The following is a 23,610-nucleotide window of genomic DNA, read 5'->3' on the forward strand; positions in this document are numbered from 1 at the left end:
AGAGAAGAAGCATTATGGGGAATCCTAAAAAAAGATAAGAACATAAGAACATGCCAATACTGGGTCAGACCAAGGTCTATCAAGCCCAGCATCCTGTTTCCAACAGTGGCCAATCCAGGCCATAAGAACCTGGCAAGAACCTAAAAACTAAGTCTATTCCATGTTACTGTTGCTAGTAATAGCAGTGGCTATTTTCTAAGTCAACTCAATTAATAGCAGGTAATGGACTTCTCCTCCAAGAACTTATCCAATCCTTTTTTAAACACAGCTATACTAACTGCACTAACCACATCCTCTGGCAACAAATTCCACAGTTTAATTGTGCGTTGAGTGAAAAAGAACTTTCTCCAATTAGTTTTAAATGTGCCCCATGCTAACTTCATGGAGTGCCCCTAGTCTTTCTATTATCTGAAAGAGTAAATAACCGATTCACATCTTCCCGTTCTAGACCTCTCATGATTTTAAACACCTCTATCATATCCCCCCTCAGCCATCTCTTCTCCAAGCTGAAAAGTCCTAACCTCTTTAGTCTTTCCTCATAGGGGAGCTGTTCCTTTCCCCTTATCATTTTGGTCGCCCTTCTCTGTACCTTCTCCATCACAATTATATCTTTTTTGAGATGCGACACCCAGAATTGTACACAGTATTCAAGGTGCGGTCTCACCATAGAGCGATACAGAGGCATTATGACATTTTCCGTTTTATTCACCATTCCCTTTCTAATAATTCCCAACATTCTGTTTGCTTTTTTGACTGCCGCAGCACACTGAACCGACGATTTCAATGTGTTATCCACTATGACGCCTAGATCTCTTTCTGGGTGGTAGCACCTAATATGGAATCTAACACTGTGTAACTATACCATGGGTTATTTTTCCCTATATGCATCACTTTGCACTTATCCATATTAAATTTCATCTGCTCGACACCCTCACTCCGCCCTCCTTACCACTGTGGCGACTTCCTCCGGGCCTGATGGATGGGTTGCTGCCGTGGCGTCTTCTTGCCGTCTTCCTCCGGCGTCCCCAGAACGGCATGACGCTGTGGATCCGCCATGTTCCTGATGACGTAGGACGTGCGCGCTCCAAATGATGTACCAGCAAGGGCGAGAACCTCAGGGGCATCCCCCTGAACTGACATCATCCGCTTCCAATACAAAAGGTCTCAGAAATTCCTAACGGATCGAGTTAGCAAAGGGTTTCACTAACTAAGCTACTCTGCCTCCTCGGACTTACCAGGAGTACCCGCTCCTTGGGGGCCTCGGTCTCTTTTCTCTATTTCAGATTGCCGTTGGTAACCAGTACTCGCTCCTCGAGGGCCCATGTTCCTGAACACTCTGAGATTCTCTACTGCCTGGAAGCTATCACAGATACAGACAATTGTGTTACCATCGCTCTCTCAGAGCTTTCCCTGGAACCAGGTACTCGCTCCTCGAGGGTCTAACCCTTTCTAGCTATGGAGCTTTCTAAAGACCTTATGGGAGATCTGTCATCCAGTTCTGGCTATGAACACAGCATACCCTGTCTACTCACTATCTATAGTTTCTCCACAGCTCAGCAACCCTGGGATTGCGGTTCCAGTACCTGAGGGACTTCAGCCCTGCCGGGCATAGCAGCTCACTACTGCCACCTCTGGTGGTTCTACTAACCTGTCTAATAAAAGAATTATCTGTGTCTGTCTCCATACTCAAGCCTAGCCGGTAGTCCCTCTGTCCTCCTGGGGGCGTAGTCATAAGAACATAAGAACATAAGAAAATGCCATACTGGGTCAGACCAAGGGTCCATCAAGCCCAGCATCCTGTTTCCAACAGTGGCCAATCCAGGCCATAAGAACCTGGCAAGTACCCAAAAACTAAGTCTATTCCATGTAACCATTGCTAATGGCAGTGGCTATTCTCTAAGTGAACTTAATAGCAGGTAATGGACTTCTCCTCCAAGAACTTATCCAATCCTTTTTTAAACACAGCTATACTAACTGCACGAACCACATTCTCTGGCAACAAATTCCAGAGTTTAATTGTGCGTTGAGTAAAAAAGAACTTTCTCCGATTAGTTTTAAATGTGCCCCTTGCTAACTTCATGGAGTGTCCCCTAGTCCTTCTACTATCCGAAAGAGTAAATAACCGATTCACATCTACCCGTTCTAGACCTCTCATGATTTTAAACACCTCTATCATATCCCCCCTCAGTCGTCTCTTCTCCAAGCTGAAAAGTCCTAACCTCTTTAGTCTTTCCTCATAGGGGAGTTGTTCCATTCCCCTTATCATTTTGGTAGCCCTTCTCTGTACCTTCTCCATCGCAATTATATCTTTTTTGAGATGCGGCGACCAGAATTGTACACAGTATTCAAGGTGCGGTCTCACCATGGAGCGATACAGAGGCATTATGACATTTTCCGTTTTATTCATCATTCCTTTTCTAATAATTCCCAACATTCTGTTTGCTTTTTTGACTGCCGCAGCACACTGAACCGACGATTTCAATGTGTTATCCACTATGACACCTAGATCTCTTTCTTGGGTTGTAGCACCTAATATGGAACCCAACATCGTGTAATTATAGCATGGGTTATTTTTCCCTATATGCATCACCTTGCACTTATCCACATTAAATTTCATCTGCCATTTGGATGCCCAATTTTCCAGTCTCATAAGGTCTTCCTGCAATTTATCACAATCTGCTTGTGATTTAACTACTCTGCACAATTTTGTGTCATCTGCAAATTTGATTATCTCACTCGTCGTATTTCTTTCCAGATCATTTATAAATATATTGAACAGTAAGGGTTCCAATACAGATCCCTGAGGCACTCTACTGTCCACTCCCTTCCACTGAGAAAATTGCCCATTTAATCCTACTCTCTGTTTCCTGTCTTTTAGCCAGTTTGCAATCCACGAAAGGACATCGCCACCTATCCCATGACTTTTTACTTTTCCTAGAAGCCTCTCATGAGGAACTTTGTCAAACGCCTTCTGAAAATCCAAGTATACTATATCTACCGGTTCACCTTTATCCACATGTTTATTAACTCCTTCAAAAAAGTGAAGCAGATTTGTGAGGCAAGACTTGCCCTGGGTAAAGCCATGCTGACTTTGTTCCATTAAACCATGTCTTTCTATATGTTCTGTGATTTTGGTGTTTAGAACACTTTCCACTATTTTTCCTGGCACTGAAGTCAGGCTAACCGGTCTGTAGTTTCCCGGATCGCCCCTGGAGCCCTTTTTAAATATTGGGGTTATATTTGCTATCCTCCAGTCTTCAGGTACAATGGATGATTTTAATGATAAGTTACAAATTTTTACTAATAGATCTGAAATTTCATTTTTTAGTTCCTTCAGAACTCTGGGGTGTATACCATCCGGTCCAGGTGATTTACTACTCTTCAGTTTGTCAATCAGGCCTACCACATCTTCTAGGTTCACCGTGATTTGATTCAGTCCATCTGAATCATTACCCATGAAAACCTTCTCCATTACGGGTACCTCCCCAACATCCTCTTCAGTAAACACCGAAGCAAAGAAATCATTTAATCTTTCCGCGATGGCCTTATCTTCTCTAAGTGCCCCCCCATTGGCCCAAGGATTCACCTATCTACATTCCTCTACAGTTGAGTGTCCTCTCCAAGCACTCCGCTGGTAACAGATGGCTACTCCTTTCCTACCAGGAGTCTTCAGCAACAGATTCATTAACAGTTTGTTACTACTCACTCTACAGGAGCTGAGCATATCACTTTACTACTTCTCCTTCCACAGGAGCAGATTCCTACAGATTGCCAACTCCTTATGGAGATTCATAACTGCTTGCTTACTCCTTCTCCTTCAGGAGCTAGTACACAACAGATTGCTACTCCTAGCTCTAACACAGAGCTTTCCTAACAAGATTGCTAACTCCTCCCCTTCATAGGAGTTTAACCATAACAGATTGCTAGCTCCTCCCTCCAGAGGAGCTCGCACATAACAGATTGCTAACTCCTCCCCTCTCAGAAGTCGAAGCATAAGAGATTGCTAATTCCCTAGCAGATCTTTAACAATGCCATCCCAGACATAAAGCGCCACACCGCCTCCCAAGTGCTCCTTTCTGTCATTGAGATATAATTTGAACCCCGGTATAGCACTGTCCCATTGGTTGTCCTCGTTTCACCATGTCTCTGAGATGCCAATTAAGTCTATGTCATCATTCATTGCTATACATTCTAATTCTCCCATCCTACTTCTTACACTTCTGGCACTAGCATACAAACATTTCAAAGTTTGTTTTTTTGTGTATTTTCATTCTGCTTTTCAATTGATAGGGATAAGTTATAATTTTTTAGCCCAGGTGAGTTTTTAGTTACAGGCACTTGGACTACTTTTCTTATGATTGGAACCTCACTGTCAGGATGCCCTAATTCTAATGCATCATTAGTATCCTTTGAAGATACCTCTCTCCGAACCATGCATTGCTGAGCGACTGTCGGCTTTCCCCTTTGCTCTAGCTTAAAAGCTGCTCTATCTCCTTTTTAAAGGTTAGCGCCAGCAGTCTGGTTCCACCCTGGTTAAGGTGGAGCCCATCCCTTCGGAAGAGACTCCCCCTTCCCCAAAAGGTTCCCCAGTTCCTAACAAAACTGAATCCCTCTTCCTTGCACCATCGTCTCATCCATGCATTGAGACTCCGGAGCTCTGCCTGCCTCTGGTGACCTGCGCGTGGAACAGGGAGCATTTCAGAGAATGCTACCCTGGAGGTTCTGGATTTAAGCTTTCTACCTAAGAGTCTAAATTTGGCTGCCAGAACCTCCCTCCCACATTTTCCTATGTCGTTGGTGCCCACATGTACCACGACAGCCGGCTCCTCCCCAGCACTGTCTAAAATCCTATCTAGGTGACGCGTGAGGTCCACCACCTTTGCACCAGGTAGGCATGTTACCAGGCAATCCTCACAGCTGTCTACATGCCTAATAATCGAATCACCAACTATGACGGCCGACCTAACCCTTCCCTCCTGGCAGTAGGCCTTAGGGAGATATCCTCGGTGTGAAAGGACAATGCATCACCTGGAGAGCAGGTCCTTGCTACAGGATCCTTTCCTGCTGCACCAGTTTGATGCTCTCTAATCATGAGACCTTCTTCCTCCAAGGCAGCAGCAGGGCTGCTAGTCTAAGGTTGGAACTTGGCTACTATGTCCCTGAAGGTCTCATCTATAAACCTCTCTGTCTGCCTCAGCTCCTCCAGGTCTGCCACTCTAGCCTCCAGAGATCGGACTCGTTCTCTGAGAGCCAGGAGCTCTTTGCATCGCATGCACATGTACAATTTCTCACCGGTGGGTAAAAAATCATACATGTGACACTCGATGCAAAAGACTGGGAAGCCCCCCTCTTGCTGCTGGACTGCTGCCTTCATCTCAAATTTGTTCAGTTCCTACTTAAGTTTTAAGTTTCTATGGGAGTAGGAATGTGTCTAATTAATGTCCTTTAAATGTATTAGTGAATTTACTATATGTCTAGTAGTGGCCTACAGGGGAATGATCAAACTCTCAATAAGGTTTTTTTTTTTTTTTTTTGGTAAGTGGCACCTGCTTATAAATTAAAGGATGAGCTAGGGGTGGGAGGGTTGGGAATTCAAACAGTCTAACTTCAGTTAGTCAGCCAGAGTGACTCACTGCTCTCTTGATTAACAAATGTTGGTACCTAATCAAACCAAATCACACTACCTCAACACCTTTCCAAGGTGAGTAACTGAACTGAACTTTTCAACCTTTTTACTTAGATATACACTGCTCCTAGCTTATTTCTAGCTTCTGGCTACTTTTTTTTTTTTAAATTACAAACACTAACTTCTGCTTACTAGCTGCCTTACAGACTGACTATTTAAAAATGCAGTCTAACTTCTGTTTATTTGCTGCCTTACTGACTATTAAAAGCACAAACACACTAAATAATATTTCCAAATAGTTAACTTTGACCCAATACTTTCAAAAAAGACAATGTCCCAAGCAAAACTTACTGATTCCTTTCAGCCACCAGCAAGGTGATCCTCTCCTCTCAGTGCTCCATTTTTACTGGAGTAGTGTACAGGCTGTTGCGACCATCGGTCTATGACGGCTTCGCCCTGCCTACTTCACTCTTCTTGCGGCTCCTCCTGCTCACCTCGGACTACTGGCTGCCGCGGCGTCTGTCTGACGTCCTGTCCGGCGTCCCCAGTCTGGCTCTGGGGCTACTTCCCGCCATGCTCCTCCAAGGTACCATAGGGCGCGTGCACGCATGCCGCCTTCATCTTTATTTCCTTGTTGGCGCAAACCTCAGGGATGTCCCCCTGAGATGACGTCACGCTGCCCGGATATTTAAGCCTACAACTTTTGCTAGCTAAGTTGACTGAGGAGCTGACTGGGGCTTGGGAGCTCTCTGCTGCCTGTGACAGCTGCAGGAACTCTGATGGTGTCTACAGGATTGAGGAGGCGCAGGATAGTACTTCCTTTGGCGAAAGAAGAACTTCCTGGGCCCCGGCCTCAATGGCGTCCTAGAGGAGGAGGTTGGGTCCAAAATACTGGCAGAGAGTTGGAGTTTTTCATGATCATCCCAGAGTTGTGCTACAGCATCCCTCACCCTATCTCCAAAGAGATTCTCTCCAGAACATGGAATGACAGCTAGTTTTTCCTGCACCTCTGGTCGGAGATATGAGGCCCACAGCCATGCCATTCTGCGGGTGCCGATTCCTGCTGCAGAGACTCTCACTGTTCTCTCAAAGATTATAGGTTGCATGGCACTCATGTTTCCCGCACTCTAGACCCTTCTGCACAAGCGACATGAGGGTGACTCGCTGCAGTTGAGGCAGCTCAGCCACCTACTACACCTGCTTCCAGATGTCCCGGGAGTATTGGCTCATATGGAACTGGTAGGTGGCAATGCGGGCAAGAAGCATAGCGTCTTGGAACACCTTCCTCCCAAGAGCGTCCACTTCTCTAGTCCTTTCCTGGGGACGTCAAGGAATGTGTCCGAGAACGTTTGGCCCTCTTTAGGGCAGATTCGACCACCACCGACTGGTGAAGCGGCTGACGCTTATCAATTCCGGCAGCCTTCTGGATGAGGTAAACCCAGTCCACCTTAACAGCGGGAGGCACTGTGAGGGGGTGTTCCAAAATCCTCAGCAGTAATTCCTTAAGGATCATGTGTACTGGGACCGCTGTAATCTCCTTAAGAGGCTTCATGAACTGAAGGATCTCAAGCATTTTGTGCCTGGCATCCTCTTCAGTGAAAAGCTGGAATGGGATAGCCTCCACTATCACCCTCATAAAACCTGTGAAGGTTAGGGTCCTCAGGCAGAGATTTTCTTCGCTCATCTGGAGGAGAAGGGTCTGATGGGAGACCATCTGAGTCCTCTAAAAAGGACTCTGTTTGATCATCTCTCCAAGGGTGATAGGGACCCTCATCCTCACTGTACGCCACAGGGGATGGGACCCTATGTGCTTGGCCTACATTCAGAGATTCAGGCACCGATGGAACTGGATGGGGGGCTATAGGTTTCGGCATCTCCGCCGGCCACAGCAGAGCTTTCTCGGAGGACGAACCGGTGATGACCACTATATCAGTAGGGGAGGCCTCGGTGCCCACCAGGCACCGGGGCCACCTAGGAACCGACGTCAACTGGGTCGGTAATGCACCAATAAGCACACTGAGCTTCTCCAGAAGCAGTACGAGGATGGGCGGCACTGGTTCCGGTGCCATCAGTGCCACGGGACAGAAGACCTGTGGCACCCACTCCACCATCAGCTGGACTCGACGCTCCAGCTACTCCTTAAATGTTGCCAATGCCATCACCGACTGGGAGCAAGGAGGGGTGGCCAGTTCGTCCTCTGACCCATGAGAGTGATCAGCAACTGGCACCAGGACCGATGGAGACATTGTGGACCCCAGTTATCAATGGAGGATGGGCGCTCTTTGCCTCAGGGTTGCTTCAGGGGCATCGCGGCAAAAGTCGGTGCATCCCCGGGGAACCGGTGCCGATACTTCTTAGGCTTCCATTTATGCTTGGTCCTGTCCTTCCCCAGTGCTGAGGCCGAGGATGACACACCTGGCATCCTCGGACTGGAGGAGATTGACAGTGGTTGGTCTCTGGTACCCCTATCCACCAGCGATCTTGATTGAACCGACGGTCTTGCCGATGTCGATGGTGTGGTGTCCACTGGTGCGGCTCAGAGGTCTTCTGATGCCGATGGCTCGGACTTCTTTACCTGAAGTGCTGATCTATGTTATCGAGTTGAAGATGACATCCCTTTAGGGTCATCTGGGTGCATAAGCAGCAACCCCGGATATCATGTGATGCTCCCAGGCAGAGGATGCAAACATCATGAGGATCAGTGATTGACATGATCCTCGAGCACTGGGGGGATTGACGAAAACCAGACGTGGCCATGACTAGGCTAAATAAAAGGAAAAGAATGGAATGATGGCAATGGGCATCGATGGCCAGCGGGCACCCAGGCACCACCACCATGGGAGGACCGTGAAAAAAACTTACCCAAATGCTGAAAACCCTGACTGGGGTACACTATGGGGAGGCACAGAGAGGGACCCAGTGACAGATCTGAAGAAAATAAATGTGAAAAACTACGGAAAAACAGTTCTCCACAAGGCAAAACCATGTTTTTTTTAGGCTTAATCAACCGCGAGGCTCACTGCTCTGTGGAAAAAAAAAGAGACTGAAGAGGTACCCTGCATGGACGTGTGGTATAAGCCATGCCATGCATGGTCAGTGTGCCTAGTCAAAGTTTCTAGAAACTCTGACTAGGCACACCCTGCTTGTCCTCAGAGAAGATGTATACATGAAATTTGTACCATTATATTAGACAATATTTTGAAAAATTCTTTGCCATGGGCACAGAATAGGAGCCTTCTGGACAACCAAGAGTCTATTGAGTTTCCTATGTTTACAGGAAAATAAGGGCAAAGGTACCTCTAGTGATCTATATTAGTATACTTTTGTCCTTAGAAAACAATCTAGTTATTTAGATTACTTTTGCGAAAAGTAATCCTGTTTTAATGTGTTACTCCTACTCATATTATTAATCAGATTATTTACTTCTCTAACCCTGCTGTCAGTGTGGCAGAGTGAGGTAGTTTTTCCATTGTTCAAGCTTCCCCTGAATTCTCTGTGCTTAATTACCTGACAGGAGGCATTATTTTCAAAATAATTGTCATTACGACAGAATGGAAGAATCTCTTTTCAATATAAGATTTCATTATTCCACATTTCTCCATGACATTTCCCAATAAACTGGTGAGGTAATGCTTCAGGATTAACTGATTCTCCTAACGTGACAAATGATTAAGTACACGCCAGAGAAGAGGAAATTATATTGCAATTGTCTAGGTTTGATTCAAAATTAGAATTAAAACAACTTTACTCCCTCGTCTGCTTGGCACTGTTCATCCTTCTGATGGTCTTATTTCTAAGTTCTTTCTTTTTATTTCACTACAGATTAATACATTAGACTTCTGTATCTTCCTGAATTAATATAATACACCTCTCAATCCATGCAAAATATCACAAGTATGCATGATGAACAGTAATACCCAATCTTCATCAAATTGAAGTTTTGCTGTTACATTCTTCTTTTCTAAAAGTTAAACTGCTACCCTAAAAATTAATTCACACATTGTGGCTGATAGTTCCATATGTATCATAATGCAGCATGACATCATGCACTGTATGAACCAATGTAGGATCTGTTCCCAAATATGGCTGCTGCTCAGATTCTGAATGAATTGTGGAAGTGCATTTATTTATTTATTTACATTTACATGCCGCCTATACCAGGGCCCAAAGTGGCTCATTATAAAACACATGATGATAAAATGTATAAAAGAGTACAATTGCTAAAACTAACCAACCAATAAGATCTGCTAAAAATTAAAAATCAAGGCTGCACAATACTAAAATTAACAAAATGTCTGCTTAAATAACACAGTTTTTAAAAGAGTTTAAAATGTCTTTAGGCATTCCACTTTTATCAATTCATGAGGGAGAGGATTCCACAATGTAGGTGCAACAATAGAAAAAGCACAGTCTCTCGTTTCAGAGAGCCTAGCCAGTTTCACTGAGGATACATCCAAAAGGGCCTTTTGTGAAGAAAGCAAAGTTCTGGACAGGTTATAAACCCACAATATGGGCTGGATTTTCAAAGATTTACGCGTGTACAGTGGCATACACATGCCGGGCCAATTTTAGAAAGGCCCAGCAACGCACGTAAAGCCCCAGGATGCGTCTAAGTCCCGGGGCTTTACTAAAGGGGCGGTCCGGGACAGGGGCGGAGCCAGAGGTCTCTGGTACAGCGGCCATTTGCCGCTGTGTTGGAGGATCATGTGCCGGCAGGCTGCCAGCAGGCGCAAAATGTATGATAAGAATTTGGGGGGGGGATAAGGTTAGGGAAAGGAGTGGGAAGCTTAGGTTAGGGGGAAGGGAAGTTCCCTGACAGGCCGTTCCGATATGTATAAAGTATTGTTACAACTTGATTGTACTTATCGGGTAAATTTGATTGTCAAACTACTCAAGTAATTTATTTAATTATTTGCCCATGCAAATTATTTTATATAGGCCAGACTAAGTGCTCCATTAAGGTGAGAATAGTGGAGCATTTGAGTAATATTCACATTGACAAAGAAAATGCACCTTTGGTCCAACATTGGAAATAAGCGGGTCATGTAGTGCAGGATTTGAGATTTTGTATACTTTGTCAGGTGCAATTGAATCAGGGAGGCAATGTTTCTCGAGTACTGTTGCAGAAGGAACAACGGTATATTTTTAATTGGTGAAACGGTAGAAGCAGCAGGATTAAATCAGGATGTAAAGTGGCGTGCATATGTTTAAGTTTGTTGATTGATTTCACTGATTGTATATGAGACACTTTCCCTCGTGTATACACGGGGCATGGATTCTGCTGTGCGCAGTTGTGGCGTTTTTCAGAACTGGATGTCGACAGCGATGTTATAGAGTCGTGTGGAGTATTGTGAAGTCAGAAGGTAAAAAACATTTACTGTCTCTCGGTAGGCAATAATTGTGAAATGAATTTATTGCTGAGGTGATGAAGATTTATTTGGATGTTTTATTTATTTTGTTTCTGTCGCTTTATATAGCTATTGATCGTGGATAGAAAGTGTATACTTTAGAATTGAGGAACAGTGCAATGTGCGCGCTTATGAGTAGACTTTGGGGATAAGGCATTTTAACAGAGATTGGAGGTGAGTGGAAGGATGGTTAGAGAATTAGTGGGATTTCAAAATTAGTTAGGAGGGATGGCTGTGGTTGGGTTTTTGATATAGGTGATATTTGAGTCTTGGAGGTTTTAGGTGTTAGGGATTTGATATAATAATTGGGGTATTTGTTTTAAGATCTATGGGTTATGTGTGACCAGTTTAGTTAAATGTTAATTAAAAGTTAATTAAATGTTGAGTACATCTTGGTGAGATCAGTTTTATGTTATATGAGATACCATTTACTATATAACTCTTACCTGAAGATGTTTTGATGGATTTTGTAGTTAACGTTAAAGGGTTATTGAAGTGTGATTTTTTATTGTTACAGTAGGAATTATAGTACACAGATGGATATGAATTTGAACGGCTCCAAATGATTATTACTAATCCCCTGATGAAACTGTTGGTGAAACAAGGGTCCTTTGTTGGGAGTGTATAGAAGGAGAAGAGAGAGAGGATTGCATAACCTATGTTTTGGATGGATAAACATTGAAAATAACACAAGATATTAACATTGTTAGAAATAAAGCTGTGATTTAATTTATTCATGTATGTCAATCAAGTTGAAAAGGACTTTAGACATATTTTTTGACTGTATTTTTTGGAACGTGTGTAAGGAAGACCATGTCACTGTTCGGCAAATGACACCGGGAGATAATAGCTTAGCTTTTGCCCAGGGTACCGCCTGGGCCCTAGTGGAGTAAGCTTTCATCTGAAGGGGTAGAGGCTTCCCTGCCTTTGTGTAGGCTCCCATGATTACTTTCTTGATCCAGCAAGCTATGGTAGCTTGCAAAGCTGCCGAGCCTGGTTTCTTTCTGCGGTGAAGGACAAATAGGCAGTCTGTCTTGCGCACCGGTTCTGTATGTTCTAGGTATCGTACCAACAGCTTGCCGACGTTTAAATGGCGGAGGAGGCAGTAGTCTTCCAAGTTCTTGCATCCATCTAGGGACGTTAAGGAAATGGCTTGGTTCAGGTGGAACTCCAAGACTACCTTTGGAAAAAAGGAAGGGATGGTGCGGAGCTGCAATGTTCCTGGAGTCAGCCAGAGGAACGGTTCCCGACATGACAGGGCCTGTAGTTCAGAGATGCAATAAGAAGAGCATATTGCCACCAAAATCACGGTCTTCAGCGATAGTAGGCATAGGGACAGAGCTCGCAGCGGCCGGAACAAAATCTTTTGTGCTGGGAGTGGCAAGGCGACATCATGAATGTGTCCTGAGGGATGCTGCGAAATTCTAGTGCGTATCCTTTTCGTATAATGTCCAGAACCCAATTGTCTGACGTGATCGCGACCCACCTCTGATAGAAGAGGGATAGCCGGTTCCCTATCTCCTCATCCCATGGATGGGTTGGCCCAGTTTCATTGCCTAGTTCGTGCCAAACAGGAGCCCGAGCCAGTTCCTCTTTTTGTTGTTGGTTCCGAAAAGGCTGGGATCTTCCACAGTGGGTTTCTGTAGGGCCAGAAGCACTGGGAGCCCCTAGCCTGACTTATCCTGTGACCTCTTCAGGCACCGAAGATTCTCCCCACTTACTGGTAAGCTTTTCCAACTCGCTTCCGAATAGAGGGATCCCTTAAAGGGCATCTTTGTTAGGTTTGCTTTAGAGGCCACGTCCGCTGACCAATTTTGCAGCCATAATTGTCTTCTGGCCGCCACCACTGAGGTAACTCCTCTGGCCGAGGTGCGCACTAGGTCAAAGCTTGCGTCCGGTAGGAAGGCTGCGGCGGGTTCCATCGCCTCCCTGGTAGGAACCCCAGAGCTATCAGCCTCTCTCTCGAGAAGCAGACATGAACGGGCCACCAGGGCACAACAGGAGGTGATCTGCAGTGTCATTGCTGTTGCGTCAAAGGCTTGCTTAAAGATAGACTCCAACCTCTTGTTGTGTGCATCCTTCAAGGCTGCTCCTCCCTCTATTGGGATAGTTGTCTGCTTCAAGATGGTGCCAACCAGGGCGTCCACTTTCAGAAAGCGCAGGCATTCCTTGGCTGCCAGGTCCAGTGGGTACAGGGCCTCTAAGGCTTGACCTTCTTTAAAAACTGGCCTCCGAGGTGTCCCACTCCATATCAATCAACTCCTGCATGGCTTCCAGCATTGGGAAATATTAAGAGGATTTTTGTAGAGACACCAAGATGGGGTTTCTTTTTGGTTCCAACAGAGTCCGCGCCAGACACTCCCAGAGCCTTGAGGTTCTGGGAGACTAGGGCCGGCAAGTCATCTCTGTGGAAGAACCTTAGCATGGTCCGATAAGGTTCCAGGCCTGGAGGGATTTCCCCATCCTCCAATGAGTCTGAATCCCCATCGTCATCCGTGGTGTCTGGGTCCTTGTCAGTGATGCCCTTGGTGAGGCAAAGCATGTCCTGAGGTATGCTGGTAGGGCTGGGGGGACAAGGCCCTCCCAGCTGGGTCTCAGACTGGGTAGGGGCAACAGCTGTTTGCACCTGCACAAAGGCTTGAAGGCCCTGAAAGAATTCCAACCAAGAAAATGTCGCCAGGTCCATACCTAGCCTAAGGAGAACTGGGATAGGGGCTGCTGAACTGCTCTCTCCTAGGGATGACGCAGGCCCAGGGTTGCTTAGATCTGGAATGCTACCAGAGTCTGTGGCCGACCCATCCTCAGACGAGGAGGGACGGACCTGGAGAAGCTCTGAGAGTCCAGCCCCCCTGGGCCTCCTCACAGTGCTGACATAGGACTGATTCAAGGTCAGGCTGTGCGGCCCTAATATGGCAGGCGGCACAAAGGGAGTGGCGCCTGTGCTTCTTAGCTGCCGGAGCCATAGTTCCGGCGACTTGTGTGTTCAGTCGGATAGCGCCTGAGCTCAAGTGCGCACAGTTCTGTCCTGACCCGTGCAAATAGGGTGACAGGTTGTGCACAGGCGCCTGCTCGCGGTTATGCGCTCAATTATGCGCTCAGCTGAGCACCCCATGGAGCACTCGGTTATGCACTCAGTTAAGCGTCCAGTTGGGCGTGGAACTCGGGGCATGCTAGGCGCATAGGAACGCGCACACCTCCGGGCGCATTAGGCGCACAGGACCACGTACCCCTACGGGCGCGAAAGGCGCACAGGAGCTTTAGGTGCCCCGAGACATGCATACTTCCACATGTGATAGCCACTAAGCACACATCTATGAGCAAGGTAGACACACAACGGGGCCGGCCTGCACCACACGTACCGACAGACAGTGGGGAAGATGGCACTACACAAAACCGTGAGCAAGTTGGCACCTACCATGTGGAATGCCCACTGAACCTGGAGTGTGGCCTAGCCCATCAGGGGGCTGCTCAACCCGCTCAGAAACCCCCTTCCCTTGCCGCGGCAGCATCGGGGATGTTGTCGGTACGGCTCGCCGAGCAAAGAGACCGGAGAAAAGGCTTACCGAAGCCCTTCCTTGTCTCTGGATCGGAGGAGTTCTTCCTTGCTTACCTGAGTTCAGCACTTATTGGCTGAATCCAGAGACGGTCTCCAGCTGCGGGGGGAGAGGACATATGCCATCACCGCCACACTCGGCTTTCTGCACCCGCTGCCTTTCTGCTGCTTCTGCAGCAAGTCAATGCCGGGAACCAGCTACTGGACCAAGGCTCACCTCTGAGGGATCTAGGAAATCGCCTTAACAATTCTCAACTGGGGAATAGACCATTAGGTATCACTGCCCTAGGTATTGTGTATACCTAGGGCAGTGGAACCTATGGTACATGTGCCAGAGGGGGCACTCAGAGCCTTCTCTGTGGGCACGCACGCCGTCGCTAGGGTTGCCAACCGTCCGGATTTTCTCCGGACAATACAGAATTTAAAGGCAGTGTATGGAAGCCAGCCAGAGGACTGAAATATCCAGACAATGTCCAGATTTTCAGAGCCGATCAAAGGCGCCACCGTGTGGGGCCTCAGTAAGTGTAAAAGCAGCGTGGCCCGCCGGCGACACTGATGATTCTAGTGGGGTCGCGCTACTTTTTCTATCAAAGGCGTTGGAAGGGAGAGGTCCACCGACAATGGGAGAAGCCTCATTGGTGGCAGTGGGACGGTGCATGCTTTCCTTAATGCAGCTTGCCCCGGTGGCGCTGCCGTGATCCCTTCACTCGCCCTCCCTGCTCCAAAAGAATGGAAGGATCGCGGCCTTGCAGCGCGGGCTGCTTCCTCCCTCCCGGCTGCCGGTGTCTGAATGACATCATTAGTGCCGACAGTCGAGGAGGAGGAAGCAGCCCACGCTGCATGGCCGAGATCCTCATTCGGCCACCAGCAGCCAGGAGGGAGGAAGCAGCCTGCGCTGTGCAACAGAAAGAGGCCTGAAGGGGCTGTTGGCATTTTCGCCTTCCCACCTTTTTTTAAGACAAAAGATGTTAATGTATGAGTTGTTTTTTCGAAACTAAAACCTCAGTATTCAGGTTAAATTGCCGTGTTGGCACTTTGCAATAAATAAGTGGGTTTTGGGTTGCAGTTTGGGCACTCGGTCTCTAAAAGGTTTGCCATCACTGACCTAGGGTGACATCAGCTTTGAAATCTGACTCCGTCTCCATCTGCTAGCAAGGGAGCACATAATTCATTGGTCCTGAGTCCATGTGGCTACATGCTAGGAAAGGTTTACTTTCAATAAATCCTCTTCTCATAGTACCCTGGTCAGTCCTAGGAGTAACAGAGGGCTTGCTGCTGCACCGGATAACAAAATGAGATCAATTTATGATCTGCCCAGGATACGTCCCTGACCCTTAACTGCACATCAAATGATGGCATTATCGAGTTGATAAATATCAGATCCAGTGTATTCCCGTCCTTATGGGTTGGGAGGATGACTAATTGTTCCCATCCTAAAGTTTGCATGCAGTCTAAAAAGAGATCACAGTTAGGAGAGCGAGTTACACTGTTAACACGGAGAGTAAAATCCCTGATTGTAATGGTGGTATTCGGATTAATATTAGGCATTATCAATTGCTCAAAAAACGGGGAGCAGTGTGTTAGTGCATAAAAGTATACACATGGGGTAGATTTTAAAAGCTTGCGTGCACACATAGACACACGATTTTATAACATTCATGTACCGGTACACGCATGTTATAAAATTGGGGGTCGGCACGCACATGGGGGTGCACATTTGTGCAACCTGCGCGCATCGATGCCCGCGGCCTTCCGCAGTTCCCTCCCAGTCCGCTCCAATTTAGGAGTGGCCTGGGAGAGAACTTCCTTACCCCCATACTAACCTTCCTACCCCTTCCCCTAACCCTATCCTAAATCCCCCAAAATCCTTAACCTACCTTTTGCGCCTGCTTCGAGTAGGCGCAGGTTGTGCGTGCCGGCACGCAATCCGCCGGCACGCAATCCCCCGGCACAGTGGCAAATGACCGCTGTGCCGGGTGCCTCTAGCTGTCCCCGCCCCTGGACCGCCCCTTTCAGCAATCCCGTGACTTACATGCGTCCCGGGGGTTTATGCGCATGGCCGGGCCTTTGAAAACAGGCTCGGAACGCGTAGGTCTTTTAAAATCCAGCGCATGCAAGTAATTTTATATGCGGAGCAGCCGTGGAATTTTTTAAAAGGCCATTTATGTGGGTAACACACTACTATAGCTGTGGAAGTCCCTCTGAAAATTAACATCAATTTTTATGAAACTTAATGAGTGAATATTACTACTTACTATGCATATTTGTACAATTACTTTGTCAAGGGCTCACCCTTTGTTTTAAGAACTGTCTTATCTGAGATCATACTAACTTTGGGCCTGATTTACTAAAGTACATTACTACAAGTAAATACACTTTAATAAAAAAAAATTCCCATTTGCTATAAAGTAAGTTGCATTAAAATAAGAGCAGCTGATTTTTAGCACAGCTCAATAAATCAGCCCCTTAATGCTTTATTGCACTCTGGATGCACTAAGAAGACGCTAGCACAGGTTCCTGATGACAAATAGCACATAGCAACAAAATTTAAGGGGCCTTATTTAATAAAGATCTTTTCCATACAGATAGAATGGAAAAAAAAATTCTGAGTAAAGCCCTAAGAGTGGTGAAATTGGTTAAGTAGAACTGAAATAGAAACGAGAAAGAAAAATAATCAAGTTGGTGTTTTTGTTTTAACTAGTGACTGAATTATTAAAAGAAACCACATAGTATTTGCTGCTTTAAAATGAGAAGGCTTCAAAGGAACATGAAGCATGTGTCATTCTATGGTCAAAACATTTTAAAAACACATTAATCTGCATGGTTACACACACATCCATTACTTTTTTTTTCTTACTTACAATTTTCCTATTTTCCTTGCCTTTGCTTATATTTGCTTTTACAAATGGTACAGCCTCTCATCGGTTTAATATCACTCCAACATTTGCTCTAATTAGAAATGATACTCCCATGGTTTTTTTTTTAAGTAAAACTTTTAAACCCAACTGGAGGATAACGTCACTGCAACTTCGAGATTTCTCAACAGCCACTCCCCAGACTTGCGCCATGCTGTGTCATGTAAACAGAGAGGACCTGAGGGATAAATATTTCTTCGCAAACACAAATAACTGACAGCATTGCAGATGTTTAGCTTCTCATCAGCAACTGTATACCAAATAATGAGCCATGTTCTGTTCCTGACCTTTTGCAAATGATGACTCCCCGAAAGAATCTGGCATCAGCTCACTGGGGAGAAGAATGGAAAATGGGAACGTGCCAGGCCCTGCAGCTGCCAAACACCCATGCGCAGGCGAAAGTCCAAAGGGGTTTGAATCGCTGATTTTTGTTCTATAATTACTTCATTTGGTCACATAAAGGAGAAGTGTTATTCTCTCAGTTGCCATCTGAACATTTCTTTTTTTAGAGCAGATGTTAAATAAACTAACGATGTGAAGTTTCACCATTTTATTAAACTTCCTTAACTGAATTGCAGCCTGGAAATGAAAAGTAGTGTAGTTTCAGGTAAGAAGAAATATTGACAGTGAATATTTAGGAGGCAAAGAAGAATCAATGAGTCTAAACAAAGTTTAGACAAAATATTTGACTGTGTTATCCCTGGCCATTACTGAAGTCATACAGAACACCCTGATGTTTGGTGATAAGAGGACAGTGCACAGCCTCCGGGAAGAGCGGAATACACACCTAGACATGCCCGTCACAGTGAAGTCAGCAGGATCCTAGTTTAGATCCTGCAACAGCTCTTGCTTCAGCAGCCTGCAATACAAATTCATTTTTACTTCTTCTAACTGGGAACTTAATAGGAATTCATGAAAACTAGCATATTTTTTTATCTGAAATAATCTTCCATGTCTATATAAGCAGAATGGAGCACATGAGAAACCTAAAATGCCTTAGAAGCTGGAGCCCTGTGTATACAACAAACCCAAAAAACGGGATTTACACTTTTCAAAATGTGTTTTCTGAGCAATATACATATACAGCCAGATTTTAAAAGGGTTACACACATAAGTTATACGTGTAACCCTTTTAAAACCCCCCCTGCGCGCGCGGAGCCTATTTTGCATAGGCTCGGCGGCGCACGCAAGCCCCGGGACGTGCGTAAGTTCCGGGGCTTCGGAAGGGGGGCGTATCGGGGGCGTGCCGGGTGGGCGGCGCGATTTTTGGGGCGTGTCGGGGGCGTGTCGCTGGCCCGGGGGCATGGTCGAGGCCTCCGGACCAGCCCCAGGGTCGGGTGATGGCGCGCCAGCAGCCTGCTGGTGTGCGCAGGCCGGCGTAACTTTGCCAACAAAGGTAGGGGGAAGTGTTAGATAGGGCTGGGGGGGTGGGTTAGGTAGGAGAAGGGAGGGGAAGGTGCGGGGGGGTAGAAGGAAAGTTCCCTCCGAGGCCGCTCCGAAATTTTGGAGCGGCCTCGGAGGGAACGGACAACGCGCGCAAGTTGCACAAATGTGCACCCCCTGGTGTGCAAACAAAAGTTCGCACGCGCGTAGATTTGGAAAATCTACCCCATATTTTACACACAAAATGAGACCACGACCATGTAGTCTAATAAATTAAATACGTATCCAGCTGGATACTTAACCGTAAATTGTTTGAGAGATTTTTTTTTGTTTACATCAACCATATTGGCTCAAACAGATATTACAAAACTCTGCTTATTACTGAGCAAAAACAGCTGTAGAATTAACAAGGCATAAAGAGAAAATAAAAAAAGCAAAAATAAAATCCCAGCAAATAAGATACATCAATATAACACATCATCATGAAAACTATTAGCTACCACATTATCTGAGCCATTTCCAGCATAGTCTGTGGATATACCCTTTACACAAGGACAATTTACAGTTAAGACCTGTCAGCTTTGTTTTTCTTTCTTATTATTTTAGATTGTCATGGCTCTGAGCTTCAGAAATATACACTGGGGAGCAGCTGGATGAAAAGTTCATGGCCATCTACTGATACAGGACCAATATTCATCACCTCTCCATGACTCAGTTAGCCTTGGGGTGTAGTACAGTTAAGTATTCTCCAGTGGAGTCAAAGTCAGAAGCCAAAGTTTAAAAGCTATCAGAATTATTTTACTTTTCTTTCAACCTGGCCTACTACAATAAGGGAAAATGTTCTCTGCGGTCACTGCAAGGATTACTTTCAATCAGAGGTTACTCGCTGCTCTAAAAAACCCCCTCCCCTGGATTGACATTCATTTTGGAATGCCAGGGTTACTTACAGTGGCAAATATACTGAATGTCAAAGATGTTAAAGAAATCAGCCTCAAACTGTTCTCGCACCACGCTTACAGATGCATTCACTGCTACATAGCGAGCGGATGAGATGGGGTTGATAGACGTGTTTAAACTATGGGTTTACATTAAAAAAAACTGATAGAAATGCAATTGGTAGTGGTTACTGAGCACACAGTAGGGCAGATGGACCTCCTATTTTGTATCTACTTGAAAAATGCTTACTACATTCGGCCCTATGTGACAACATCGCAGTGCTTCTAATCATTTCTATAATGTTATGAAACATAAGAAGTGCTGTAAAATACACATCTGAGGTCCTCTAACTGTCATCTTTCATTGCTGCTTTTTATTGCATCTTTTCATTACATTTGATTTTTTATTTTTTTTTTTTGCAACTGTTGTGCTTGTCTTGAGCTTTTGAAAAGGCAGGTAATAAATTTTAAAAAACAAAGAAAGAAATCCAATTCCACAAACAGAGAAGGTACAATCCTATGCATCCTTCTGGTTTGCCAGAAGTGAATCCACCCAACTGGAGGTATAGTTGGAACCTTGGAAAAGTTCCCAGATCTGAGAAATGAGAAAGAACAAGCATTTTTTTTAAGCTGGGAGAGGAGTAATTTCCTGACCTTATACTATGCCAGAGGAATCAGGAGGGAGTTTGTGAAGTTTTCAACTTCTTTCCCTCCATTCTGCAAAAGCAGTTTAGATTCACCAAATGCAGGTGAAATTCCTGGGAACAGTGGCCAGATGGGGGCTATGTGAGAAGAGAAATGTTTATTCTTTGACCCAAAGAAACTACCAACACTGTGTTTAAACATGGAAAAGTAATAACATAGCCCAAGAGAACTGGATAAAGTTGGCAGACTGAAGCACATATCTGGAACTTCCCAATAGGGTGAGTTCCTGTGTAGACAATCTGCTCCAATCCCAGGATCCTTCCCTTTGTAAATTGAGAGGGCTGTTAAAGCAGCAGCTGTGAAAAAGTGTGCACCCTTTTAAGAGGAGCATTACAGTGCTGAGAAAAGGCTTGTGAACTCCCAAGTATAATAACCAGAATTACAAGTAATATTTGTATTTATTTGTATATTGCTACTGGATGTGTGCTGTGCTCTACAATAAGTACTCAAGTAGAAGTCCCTTCCACAGAAAGCGTACAACCTATAGGGTCGATTTAAAGACCCATGCGAGGTTCCCGGCGCGCGCACATGTACACGCCAATTTTATAACATGCGCACGTCACCGCATGCATGTTATAAAACACAATGCCCGCGCACACATGCACGCGGTATTTTAACATCCGCATATGCATGTGCGGGCGAGTGGCCTGCCACTCACGCGCAGGGGGAATTCTCAAATTATATACGGCGAGGCGATCACTCTTTTTCCCAGTTCCCTAACCTTCCTCCCCGACCCCTAACCTAACCCTACCTAGCCCCAATTTTTTTTATTTTTATACTTACTGCTCCTGGGGAGCAGAAGTAAACCCCCACGCACTGGCCAGCTGCCGGCGTGCGTTTCCCCGGGACAGCATCTAATGGTACTGTCCCAGCCCACCCCCACTCCACCCCCCAGCCTTTTGAAAGGCCCGGCACTTCGGCGCGTAACGGGAGGTTACGTGCATGGCCGGGCCCTTCTGAAAATGTGCACACAGGGCCCGGCCATGCGCGTAACCCCCGTAATTTGCACACACAGGCTTTTAAAATTCACTTGTAAGTGGGTACTTGAGGCAATGAGAGATAAAGAGACTTGCCCAAAGTTACAAGAAACTAAGTATTTCCTTATGCAATAAAAAGGGTATAAATTAAACAATTTTGTATTTCTGAGACAATAATGAACAAAGTAGGAATAATAAAACTAATTCAAAATCAGTGTGTGAGAAATAGTAATGGAATTCCTTTGCACAAATAATTGGATAATGAGACTCAGGTAACACGTATCGTGCATAATAAATCTGCATGACTGAGTTTGGGTATCCTGTCCTATATTTAAATGTCCAAAATGTCAGTGTTTACATAAGAGGATGCTGGGGAGATATCCATTCCAGAAACGGTATTTAATAGCAATGATTCAGATGAAATGTAACAAATCACAGTGAACCTGGAAGATGTACTAGGGCAAAATGACAAACTAAATAACGTTTTCCGGTCGCGGAAGCCACCTGCAACCGGCAGAACTCACCCCTTCGCCACTGGGGAGACGCCGTCATCACCTCATCTTCTTCCCTCCTCTTTGGGCTGCATCTACGTGCGCACTGCGCTGCCTTTTAAGGGGCCCGCGGTGGGAACCTGGGCTGCTGGTGCCTCCCGATAATGTCACTTGGCTGACAACTTAAGGCTCAGTCGCGCACCCTAGCATCGCCTCAGCAATCGGTCATCTACACTGGGAAATGTAGTGTGTGTTGCTGATCCTGTTTCTGTGTTCCAGCCCAACCTTGCCTCATCTCTCTAGCCTAGCCCTGCCTCATCTTCTCATCCTTTCTTGCCTCATATCCTTGCATCTTCTTGAACTGATTTTTGGTTGTGACCGTTGCCTGGACTCTGAACACTCTTGCCTGCAGCCTGCCTCTGAACCTTGCCTAAACACTGACTATACTAGCTTGCTGCCTGCCTCTGACCCTTGCATGGACATTGACCTTTCTTGTTTGCCGTCTGCCTCTGACCCTACTCTGGCCCTGGATATATACCACTAGTAATTACCACAATAATATACTATGAAAAGGACCTTCATAATAAGGACTACCGGTATTAGCAAATATACCTTCGTTGCTTTATATTTAGTCTTTGGTCCAAAGTCTATTTTTTTGTATATTTCATTTGAAAATAAAAGATGATCAAAATCAACAATTTAAGTGTACTTATCTCTTTCAAAGTGTGTCCATTATCATTGTCAAAGTGTGTCTTTTGTAAACTTTACTTTTCTCAACTCAGATTGATTTCCTTGGCGGTTGCATTTTCTTGATACCCTTTCTTCATAAATGGGTATATTATTGTGGTAAGAAATAGTCATTTCTCCCATTATTTTGATACTGGTATTTTTAGATCCTGGATATACATCTATACTACAATCACAGAGACACTCGCCTAAGACCTGCTGGCCCCCAGAATCCAAGGGATCAATCCAAGGGGAAAGGAATTAATATAGGTGAAGCTCCTAGTTAGACTCTTCTCTGTTTAGCTCTGCCAGCTGTTGTGAGAGCGAGGGTCCACAGATCTTACACTAAAGTGTAGCAAATCACCTGGACCAGATAGTATACACCCTAAAGCTCTGAAAAACTAAAAAAATATATATAATTGCAGACCTAAGACTAGTATTTAGTAACCTATCCTTAAAATTATCTATTGTACCTGAAGACTGGAGGGTGACCAGTGTAATGTCAATTTTTAAAAATTGGCTCCAGTGTGATCCAGAAAACTACAGATCGATGATCCTGATGTCACTGTCAGGAAAAATTGTAGAAACTATTCTAAAGAACAAAATTACAGAACATATAGATAAACAACGTTTAATGAGATACAGCCCATATGGAATTACCCAAGGAAAGTCTTGACTCACCAATCTGCTACATTATTTTGAAGGGGTTAATAAACATGTGGATAATGGTGAGCAAGTGGCTATAAGTGTATCTGGTTTTTCAGAAGGTATTTGACAATGTTCCTCATGAGAGATTCCTGTGAAAATTAGAAAGTCACAAGACTGAAGGGAATCTCCTATTGTGGACTGCAAACTGGTTAAAAGACAGGAAACTAAGAGTAGGACTAAATG

The 23,610-nt window shown here is 45.3% G+C and overlaps 1 protein-coding gene across 4 annotated transcripts in view; it reads right to left on the reverse strand.

The window, feature by feature from the left end:
- Positions 1 to 23,610, reverse strand: part of THADA (THADA armadillo repeat containing) — an 828,919-nt gene that overhangs the window by 367,851 nt on the left and 437,458 nt on the right. The window lies entirely within an intron of this gene.

The sequence above is a fragment of the Rhinatrema bivittatum genome, chromosome 3, assembly GCF_901001135.1.
Source record: "Rhinatrema bivittatum chromosome 3, aRhiBiv1.1, whole genome shotgun sequence".
NCBI classification, from domain to species: domain Eukaryota; kingdom Metazoa; phylum Chordata; class Amphibia; order Gymnophiona; family Rhinatrematidae; genus Rhinatrema; species Rhinatrema bivittatum.